Genomic DNA, 11830 nt, shown 5'->3' on the forward strand with positions numbered 1-11830 from the left:
AAGCATCTTGAAAATATCTTCATGATGATATTTGGCTAACTGCCATTGATGCCAATAAGTTGAAAGTAATGGTCTATAGAAGCACAGTAGCTATACCAAGCCTTCTGTAGGAAGGATAACTTTAAGGAAGGAAATGTTGGTGAACATTTATTATGAAATTTAAGGATTTCCAGGGAAAAAAAGAATATTTGGTTTGATAATTATTAATATTATTATTCAAGTTTAATATATTCTATATCCAGGCAACAGATTATAATGGACACTCTGATGAATAAAAAGAAAGCTTGAGGAAACAACACTGAGGGCAATAATTAAAGGCCCATTAATTTATCTTAATAAAAGGGGATGGATATGTATATATATATATATCACAGTTCAGACAGCTTCTTGGCACTGATTTATAGATTAATATTATAATGGTTACTGTGGTTAGCCACCCAGATTTTCCTTTCAGGACGGAGACACTCATTTCTCCAAGGGCTGGAAGTGTTAGATATGCAAGTCCCTTTCCAAGAACTATCATCTGCCAAAAAAACATTGCCTTACCCAAGGTCTTGAATGTGTTAATTTATTATATGTCAGCTCCAAATTCACCCTGCAATACCTACTCTGCATGCAATAACGGACAGAAATCTTTAAGCATTCCTCCTTTGTGGTGAACACAATATTAAACTCTCTCACTAGAGGTCGCTGTTGTGACACTGCAGGAGGAAGAAATTTCTACTGATTCCTGCGGTTGTACCACTGGTCAAAGGTGTGAGTTTGAGGACATCCAGTGGTATTCTGCCCCAGCCAGGGCCAAGAACATGGTGGTTCCTTGGTGACCTCACAGCTCTGGCTCTGCCTGTTGATCACCTTCCTTGGCCCTCCCAACACTAACACTGTATGTTTCCACCCTTTGTTCAGCACTGATGCCCACACTTTTCTGCACATTCATCCACCAACCCACTAGATGATGCTTGTCTGCTTGACCGGTAACTATGGGCCCAGCTCCGCTTAAAGAAACCAGTGATTTTTTTTTTTTTTTTTTGTCATCCAGTGAGCTGCAACTCCATCTTCTCCAATGAATTAGGCATGACTGCCTTGGGGAAGGAGGTCCCCTTCTAAGTTGGGACCTCTTTGGGGACTCTCTCTTCAGCCATAGGGCACTATATAGAGAGTGCTCTTACATCCTATAGTTACTCTTTTATCTGAGCTTAATAGTTATTTATAGTAAATTCTCCTGTTTTAACCATAGTTTCTCTGAGCCCTAGCAATTCTTTCTATAAAACAGGTACTAAAACCCCACCAAATCTCATGTCGTTTCTGAAGATCAAGTAATATGATGTATGTATAAGCATTTTGTTAAGTGCGATGTGCAATATAAATGCAAGCTATTTTATTTTTATATTAATAGTGATGGTAAATGAATGACTTTGCAAACTAAACATCTGATTATTGATACAAATGTTTGGTTATTATGCCAACCACCATTCCTGATTCTGAAAAATGGTCTAGTTGTTTGTGGATTATTTCCAAATTATCATTCTCACTCATGCAGAAAAGTTGAAAATGCAGGCTGTGATATGATGAAACATCCCTTTCTCTATCATAACATTTTACTTAGAGGAAGAATTCTGACTGAAGTGCCATAAGAACATGATAAAAAGCTGAAGACTAGAAGTGCAAAATCACCCAAGCAAGTTTATAAAGCTTAGAAATCCCAGGCAGTTGATATTTATCACCCAGCCGAATGCTAATGCATCCAGGAAAATAACATGAGCTCCAGATGCAGCCATTAGGAATGTGCTGTGGGACAGGTCATCTGTGCTTTTCATCTGCCAAATGCATCATTTAAAAGGAGTGCTTGATGAGCTTTGGTGAGAAAAGGAATATGGATAATTTAAACACCAATATTAACTTTGTCTTACATCTGTAAGTACTCTGACCTAAATAACACACAAATACATTAATTTAGTGTTTTTTTCATTTGGTAAACGGCTTAAAATATTATCAAGCATTCAAATCAGTAGTAAAGGAAAAATTAAGAATCAAGAAATCAAAATGTAAATCTTTCTGTTTGAATTATGCAAGTCATTTTGAAATATTTTTAAGTATTCAATTCAAAGGTGTAGAAAAGAACAAAAACAGTAAAAAAAAAAACAAAACAAAAAACAAACTCAAGCATAACTTTTTTTGTACCAAAGCTACTTCTATCAACTTGAATGGTCAAGACAGTATAGGTATTTTTGGTTAGATTATTTTGTTATTGAACAATTCTCAGTGTCCAGATTCCTGGTATTGCAAAGACAGAAAAAATGTGCAAATTGAATGTTTAGCTTTGGTAATATCATTATTAAAAATGCACTTAAAGATTAATTTAGACTAAGTAATAATGACATCTTCATATTCTAGGAGAGTATTTCACCAACAGAAAGGAACATAATGGTATGTATTACTACTGCAAGTGTCTGAATCTGAATAAAAGTTGCTATTAAATTTGTTGTCCCAGCTTGAATCTGCAGGAGAATTCTCCACAGAGTTTGGAGACAAGACATTTTAGAGGAGAGGAAAGGAAGCAATTGAACTGTGATGCAGGAAGTTCTGGAGTGAGTAATGCCTTTCATAATGTCTCATCTTGGTTTGCTGTGGCTGGACCTTTATATTCCAGCTTTACTTAGTAAGAGATGTAGGCTATTCTGGGGAGAATGTGGCCTCTGAGAAGGGAATTCTCTGCAGATGAGAGGCCAAGAGAGTCTGACAGTTGGAGGTTGCAAACACTCCCCACAGCTGAGCAGAAAGTCTTTCTTTGAAAATGAATCTGGGTGGTGCATCTCCATGTCTGCCACAGTCCACACCCCATGTCTCATAGATCCATGTATATTTGCATGTTTGGGGAATAGCCTACAAATTCCACTGGACATCTCTTTCCAAGGGGACATTTAGAAGAAGGAAGTTAGTGAGATAAACTATAGTCCTCAGTGCTGCAGTTCCTCTATTAATCTCCCTCCTCCGTTTTCACTCTACACAAGATACCATAAGCTACCACATACGCTGGCCTCAGTGGCTTAGCTGGTGACATGACCTAGATTCTCACCCCTGAGGTCCCTGAGTACCTTGTCATTCTGCCCTTCTCATAAGGTGGTGGCCATACCTGTTTCTTTACACCCACAATTGGGCAAAGGGATACCAAGATACACTCAAGTGGGCCATTTGATTCCACACACATTCTTCTGCTCCACCAATGTGTAAGCAGCCCTACTTTTTCCTCTTGATTAGAGTTATTCCTGCTAAAACAATGACTCCTTTTCTTGTGGAGTTTATAATTCAATGGCACTCTTCTGTGTCTTTGGGGGAAATGGTACCCTCTTTTGAGAAAAGAATATTTAACCATATAGACCCCAGAGTTGCAGAAATGGGGAGCACAAAGGACCCCAGTGAGTCACTGCAAATGATGGGAAGAGAATGGAGACTCCTCTAGTATTCTATCTACTGGGAACATAGTGTCATGTAAAGGTTGTTAAGGATGTATACAAAATCCTGGGGGATGAAGTATTGCTTCCCACCTGGTGCTTCAAGCTATGCCTCCAGCAGCTTGTTCCCACACTATCGAGGCACAGATTCTAAGTCAAAATATGACTGTGGATCAAGGGACCATTCCCACATCATCTTTGCTATAAAAATAGATCCCTGGTCTGCTACTATGTTATGTGGAATCACATAGTGGGAGATGAAACACTATATAAACCCTTGGACAATGGTGCTGGCTGAGGCCCTGCAGTTAGTAAAGGCAAAATGATACTCAGAGTGTCAATTCCTATGAAAAGGAGCCACTAGATTTTCCAGGCTAGAAGGGCCCAGGAGCCTAGAAGGGGCTAGAGGGGTCAAGATACCAAAAGGTCTGTTGCTGCCAGATTGGGAAATCATTGCTTGCAGTAGCAAGGTCAGTTTTAGTCAGTGAGAGTGCATGTTGTTGGGAAAATGTACAACCTCCACCTCTGTTACCTTGGCTACATTGTTTCAGCACTGGGATGACTGATGACAAGGCCTGGCTAGGTCATTGCCTACATTGCTGTTTAGTGATTCTACCATGGTGGATGATTACTGTTCAATGTTAACATGTGATTCAGAGATCTTCTGTTTACACTTCATACCCACTCTTGTAGGTACATGCATATGTCTCTATCCCAGAACTTTTTCCCAACTTCCTACTCATTTTCCTTCCAGGCCCCTGACAATCTGGCCAGACTACTTGCCACTGTCCATGAGTCTGTATATTCTTTAAACTTGGGATACTCCTCTCTCTACACAAAAAGGATGATCAGTTGAACTGCCTTAAATTCTGTTCACTGAGATTATTTTTCTTTACCACTGTCTGTCAAGGTCATTACTATGTGAGGTGGTAATTTATCTGCCATCCATTTTTCAATTTGGGCCCACATACTAAGCCAGTCAATATATAAACCTTTCTTGGGCATTTTTCGCCTCCTTCAGCTGGTGATACAGCTTTCTCTCATGTATCCATAGGAGTGAGTTGAGAGAATGATGCTGACAGTGATGGCTATCATGGGAGTTTGGGGACTAGGCTACCTGTCCTGCAGCTCACTTGTGGCCACTACCCCCTTTTATGCTCAATCCTGGATGTAGCACTGACATCTTACATTGCATTTTTGCTGGTTTTATCTACAAACCTTATGAATAGATAACTTTCACAGGCTTTAAATCATAATGAACAATTCTGGCCATACAGTCACTTGGTGTCCTGTGGGCAATCATTCTATCTCCATCAGAGGCCAGTAATGCACCAGAAGTTTTTTTTTTTATTCAAAATGAACATAACGATTTGTTGCTGATGGCAATGCCTTGTTTTAGAGCCCAAGGACCTTGCATTGTGATTCTCTTACTAGATCTTGTCACAATTTCCACACAGAAACTAATAATTTTCCCATTAGTAATATTTCCAACATGATATAAAGATTTCTGCCAAATCTTATGGCCTAAGCAGAAAGGCTGCTTGCACTGCACCAGTTCACCGCTGCAGAGCTCTCTTATTCTCTGACTCCTGTTCAAAGCTGACAGCTGTTCATGCTATACAATATTTAGGTGGGAGTAGTATTCCTAAGTATGGAATATGCTGCTTTTAGAACCTGAACAGATCCGTTTGCCTTTTACATTTGAGGGAATGTCCCAGTATTCCCTGACTAGAGGACTTCTGAAATTTTAAGGCCATCATTGGCATTGCATCTTTGTAGAGTTTATCTCCTATTTATTGTGAGCTTCTGTGTCTTTCCAAGGCCTCTATGTGCTAGCCATCTCTTGCTTCTTTATCACCTACCAAAGAAGTTTGTGGACATTCATACCTGGTTTTCAGTTGTCTGCTACTCTCCCTTAGCTGCATGTTATCATTTTGTAGTGCAACAGTAGCATTTAGCTATAACCATTCAATCCCATTATCTCTTTTTTCCATGAGGGAAACCTCTATAATTCCAGGCAAGAGTGGATTTAATCTTTTAACAACTTTACTGAGATACAATTCACATGCCATGTCATTCACCCATTTATTAAGTCTACATTCAATATTGTTTAGTGTATTCAGAGTTGTGCAAGCAATACCATGATCTAATTTTACATTTTTTTGTATCCCTGAAAGAAACCCATCAGTAATCACCCCAACCTCCTAACCTTTGCTCCCAGTCCTAACAACCATTAACTAAATTTCTATCTATCTCTATAAATCTGCCTACTGTGGACATTTGATATATAATGGAATAATACAATATGCTGTTTTATGTGACTGGCCTATAATTTTTTTCAAGGTTCATTCATGTGGTAGCATATATCGGTACTTCATTTCTTTTTATTTTTGAATAATATCTAACTGTATGGACACACTGCATTTTGTTTATTCAGCTGATAGACATCTAAGTTGTTTCCCCTTTGGACTATATCAGTAATGACGTTATGAACATTATTTCTGTTTTGTTTTGTTTTGCTTGGCTGCACCCATGGCACATGGACATTCCTGAATCCTTAACTACTAGGCAACCAGGGAACTCTGAACATTTCTATATAAGTTTTTGTGTAGAGATATTATTTCATTTCTCTTAAATATATTCCTAGGAATGGGACTGCGGGGTCATATAATAACTCTATGACTAAATTTTTGTGAAACTGTTTTCCAGAGAGGCTGGGACATTTTACATTTCCATCAGCAAAAATATCAGGGCCCTAGTTTCTCCACATTCAACACTTATAATTGTATGTCTTTTTTGTTATAGCCATCCTACTGGATGTGAAGTGGTATCTTATTATGGGTTTGATTTTCATTTCCCTAATGAATAATGATGTTGAACATATTTTCTGTGTTCCTTTTTTTTATTTCTTATTTCTATTTTTGTCTTTTAGGGCCGCACCCACGACATATGGAGGTTCCCAGGCTAGGGGTCCAATTGGAGCTGTAGCCACCAGCCTACACCACAGCCACAGCAATGCCGGATCCCAGCCGCGTCTTTGACCTACACCACAGCTCACAGCAATGCCAGATCCTTAACCTACTGAGTGAAGCCAGGGATTTATCCCGCATTCTCATGGATGCTAGTCGGGCTTGTTAATCCCTGAGTCATGACGGGAACTCCTTCTTTATCCTTTTATCTAATATTTTCTTTCCTTTTTTTTTTTTTTTTTGGTTTTTAGGGTCACACCTAAGAAATATGGACGTTCCCTTGCCAGGGGTCAAATTGGAGCACAGTTTCTGGCCCTACACCACAGCCATAGCAATATGGGATCTGAGCAGTGTCTGCAACCTACACTGCAGCTCATGCAATGCTGGGTCCTTAACCCACTGAGTGAGGCCAGGGATCGATTCCATGTCCTCATGGATAATAGTCAGGCTCATTACCACTGAGCCACTACAGGAACTTGCTAATATTTTCTTTATAATTATCACATACCTAGTACATTTCACTTTCTAGGGTATTAACTTCCACTAATACGCACGACTAATTCACTAGCAGTAAAGGTTTTAACAATTGAACAGCCATCTTGTGACAAGAGCTCATAATGTTCCACTTGCCACCAGGAGTCTTCACAGCAAGTTGGTGAGTGACCTAACTCCAAAACACCACTTCATTGCCTGCTTTCTCAGATTGCTCCTGGCCAACTCTTTCTGACTGAATTTTTGAGAAGCAGTTATGAGAAAGAGTTTGTGGTACAAGCTATTTAATTAGGAATCAACATCTTCAAAGGGAGATAGAGGAAGGAAGAGTTTTAGGTAGAGGATGGAAACTAAGATGCAGGTCTGAGAGACTTGGCTAACCTGGTGGGGAGTTCTAGAATAACACTTGCTCATCATAGTGTCCTGTTTTAGGTCAGAATGTTCAGGTCTTTATATTCTTATCTGAGCCAGCCACCAGATGTGAACTGCCCTCAGAAGGGTATACCTCAAGAAAGGCCATTCTCTACAAATGATGTAAAACCAGAGGAGTGGACAGCTGGAGGTTGTCTGCTGACTTCTCTCCCAAAAGCTGGGCATCAAATCTTTTCCTTTCATAGCAATCTGGTTATCACATCATCATGTCCACCATATATGTTATGCTTTGATACAACATGGTCCTTCCTAATAACTGCTGTATACTATTAAGTAGCTTTTGCTAATGTTGAATAATCTCCCAACATCAAATAATTAAGAGAGGAATATGAATAGTTGATAGATATCATATGCAGGGGTTAATTTCTTCTTTTCAGTTATTTACTTATTTGCACATATTTATATTTTGCTTCCTATTTAGCATTCTGTAGAAATAGAAGTACATACTGGTTTTCTCCTGATGGCACACATAAAATTACATAGCCTGAGAGATTTACCTGGTCTTGAAAGAAAAACAAAATCAATCACTCTCTCTCTCCCCATATCTATGTAGCTATCTAACTATATACCTACCTACCTACCTACCTACCTATCAATAGACATGGAGAGAACAATATATATACATGCCACTCTCATATATATACATACACAATACACTACTCTGGTAGTTTTTATTGCTTAACATTCTTTCTTCTTAAATTTAGATATTGTTTACAATGATTTTCCCTCATTTGAAAACTCTTGCTACAACAGGGACTTAATTTCATGCCAAAGAAGCTTATTAGAAAATTAAACACAGAATTTAACCCAGCATTCCACCGGCCTTGAGAGAGAACCAAAGACACATTTTCACTCTTTTCTAGGCTTTTCTATAACTTGAACTTTTGATATTAGAACATGATTCTTTCAGTATTCAATTGTTATACTGCAAATGCACTGATCTTTCATGTCTTGGACATTCACTCTTTGGTGTAGAATTGATTGAAATAAAATGTAATACAATATGTACTTTGAAGACCCTAAATCAATTTAGGCCATTTTGCTAAAGAAAAAGAAACTTAGTTATAAAAGGCAAATCATATTGGAATTTCTACACCAAGTGGCAGGTACACTACCCATTTAGAGAATACAAAGCAGTTTCAAATATGCTTATTTAGAGGTGAATATCAAGAACAAATTCTTTTAATACACATTTATATGATGCTTTCTAGGCAATAACTTTCTCGTACTATATATATATATTTTTTCTCAACAAGTGGACATTTCATTTGATATGGCCTAAGGGCCTCTATATTTTAATAGACTATATATTAGCTAAACAGGGTCTAGTGTCTGTCTATTATTCTTAGTAATTTATACTGATCTGTGTTTTCAACACTTTAACTTCAGATGTGTCTGTATGTTGTTTGAAAATTTTGAATTCCAGTGAGCTGAAATGAAAGGCAAATGAAAGTGAATTTTTGTCATGAGAAAGAGTAGGCAAGTTCTTAGCTCAACTGAAGGTACACATATACACAGAAAAATACATACACACAGAGAGCAACACACACACACACACGTGCGTGCACACCATGGGCTTCTATGCTATATCAAGACATCTGGGAATTTATTTGATTTTTCTTCTCCTGTATAGATTTTGTCACAGTGAATAAGGGAGAGAGAAGAAATGGGGTGATGGGCCCATCTTAGCCACTAGAATAATAGGATTATTTCTTATCCTAAAATGTCCAAAAAAAATTGTTGCTAAAGAACAGAATGGTAAAATTTCCTCTGTGGGAACACAGCTATCCATACAACTTAACTACTACTAATTTAGGGACATACTTTCTTTAAAGTCCTTTTCAATCCTGGAAAAATTCTGAAGAGAAGTGTCTTGTTAAGTGAAATCTTATGACTTCCTATTCTTTCTGCTGCCTCTAAGTTGAGAGAAAAAGTGGACTCCAGCTTATTGAAAGACTTACTCTCTTAAGAAAAATAAGTATAGGAATAAATTGGATCTGTACTGTATGAGATATTGAGATACTGTCAAATAATCAGTCCTGCATTCTTTTCTTCTGTTGTCACGTCTCTGAGTTTGTTTGTTCTAGCACTATATGACAACCTTGGCAGCAGATTTATGTCTCTTCCATTAATGTCTCTTCCATTAATAGGACATCTAGAGAACTCAGGGATATATAGTTGTTTGTGGGGGAAAACCCTGCTTTTATATATAAAAACATTTATTTTAATGAACCATATGTGAGATATATATATATATATATATATATGTGAAACCAGGTATAATTTAGAAAGCTTTCTTTCAAACTAAAGTTTATGTCATAAGAAAGAGTAGTAAATGACCTAAAATAATTTAATAATCTTACTCGTTTTTTTCAGATATAAGAGATTTTCTTTCCATAAAACTCTTTTCTTAAAATCGAGCTTCAAAGCTTCAAACCAGCAGAGCTGGTTTACCTCTGTCCATGACAAAATTTGTGAGAACCATAACTTGGCCTTAAATCATGACATGAATCAAAGTCTCACCTTTAAGTAAATAATTTTAAGTACTATATTATCTAAATAAGCCATTTGTTCTAAGTGCTGGCACTATAAATCTTTCTCTTTAGCCAACACTGTAACTTAAACTGAAACTCAATTATAATAGCTAGAGGCTAGATTTTCTCTTTCTTTGTCTTCACGACATTTTTGTTCAGTTAAGAGGCATGTGGAGCAAGGACCAGATACATCAGTTTCTAATTCTTATCTCTTCTCTCTCACATCTCACCAAGCCTCTGGAACTTAAAATGTATGTACAGGGTAGTTAATTTTTAACTGCTGCTGTCACAGTTTGCTGCCTAGAAACTAATTCATCACCCATGTATTAAGCACCCATTAGGAACAAGCCACTTGTTAGAGATTCAAAGATGAAGAGGTCATTGCCTAATCCCAATGAAATTATATCTAACTGGACTTCTATATACTGCCTACAATTAAAACCACTTCTTTACCACCAACCCCAATCAGATGTTCTTCTTTTGTATTAAGAACTAGACATACTTATAGGTGCCTCTGCTCATTGCCTGTTCTTGGATCTCTTTGAAGCCCATTTCTGTTGCCTGTAGCTTTGATTTCTTTGCTCTCTTCTGAACGTCAGAGTTCAGTCACCTATAGACAGTATTTTGACCTAATGAATTGATAACTTAATCTGAGTCTCAGCAGATAGGATGCTTCTCTATTATATAATCATATATCCCAGATCAGGCAGGAATCTAAATTTTCAGTATCTGTGGCCAATATTTTTTTTCTCTAACTTTCATTGACTTTACTATTTTGGGGACTCCTTTGGCAGGATCCACACACTCCTTTGGATAAGGGAATGTCTAACTTCAGGAGGTTATATTCTGAAAGACTTTAGAATCTAAATGCTTAACTTTGGTAAGATTCTCTAATTTAAAAATAGTATGGAGCTTTTGGGTGGCTCTGGTCAAGAAGAGGAGTTGTAGGCATTACCTCAGCTGGTGGTAGTGGTGGGAGCGGAGATGGCGGAGGCTGTTTGACTACCTGAGTTTATGAAATGGCTGCTGACATTTCTGAATTTGATGGGCATGGTATCAGAGGAGACTCAAAGAGCAATACTGTTAGATGCAGATTACCCACTTCAAGTCCTTTACTGCAGAGTCAGTTCATTACCAATAGACCTCATGCTGCTAAACATAGACAATGGTTAAAGAAGAATTTTCCAAATGAGTTTGCAAAACTTACTGTAGAAAATTCACCCAAACAAGAAGCTGGATTTAGAGAGGTTCAAGGAATAGCAAGGAAAGAGGAATAGAAAGAAAAACAAGAGAGGTGGAGGGGGTTAAATAAAACAAAAAAGAAGACTGTACTACAGAAGATTACCAGAGCCAAGATCCTCAGAGCAAAGAAGAAATATGTAACAAGAGTGTATGGGCTTGCAACTTTTGAAATTGATTAAAGAAGCACAAATACTTTTTGCTCAGAAATTCTCCTGTGGTGCCTCAGTAACAGGGAAGGATGAAATCATCATTCAGGGAGACTTCACAGATGACATAATTGATATCATTTAGGAAAAATGACGAGAGGTGGATGATGATAGCATCAAAGACCTTGGAGAAGTGAAGAAGTGATGTTGAAAATATTTTTCTAGTGATCTAACTGATTGTTGATATGGCCAAAGGGAAAGAGGCCATATATATATATTTATCCTACAGTGAAACTATGCTTACCCTGGCATTTTCTTTTTTTTTTTTTCTTTTCTTTTTAGGGTCACATGTGTGGCATATGGAAGTTCCCAGGCTAAGGGTCGAATTGGAGCTGTAGCTGCCGGCCAACACCACAGCCACAGCATCACAGAATCCGAGGTTCATCTGCAACCTAGACCATGGCTCACAGCAATACCAGATCCTTAACCCACTGAGCAAGGCCAGGGACTGAACCGACATTCTCATGGATACGAGTCAGGTTCTTAACCCACTGAACCTACCC

At 37.9% G+C, this 11830-nt stretch overlaps 1 pseudogene; it reads left to right on the forward strand.

Moving 5' to 3' along the window:
* The first annotated feature begins 10898 nt into the window (after positions 1-10898).
* Positions 10899-11472, forward strand: LOC125118964 (density-regulated protein-like; annotated as a pseudogene).
* Positions 11473-11830: the final 358 nt, after the last annotated feature.

Source organism: Phacochoerus africanus, chromosome X (genome assembly GCF_016906955.1).
Source record: "Phacochoerus africanus isolate WHEZ1 chromosome X, ROS_Pafr_v1, whole genome shotgun sequence".
NCBI lineage: Eukaryota > Metazoa > Chordata > Mammalia > Artiodactyla > Suidae > Phacochoerus > Phacochoerus africanus.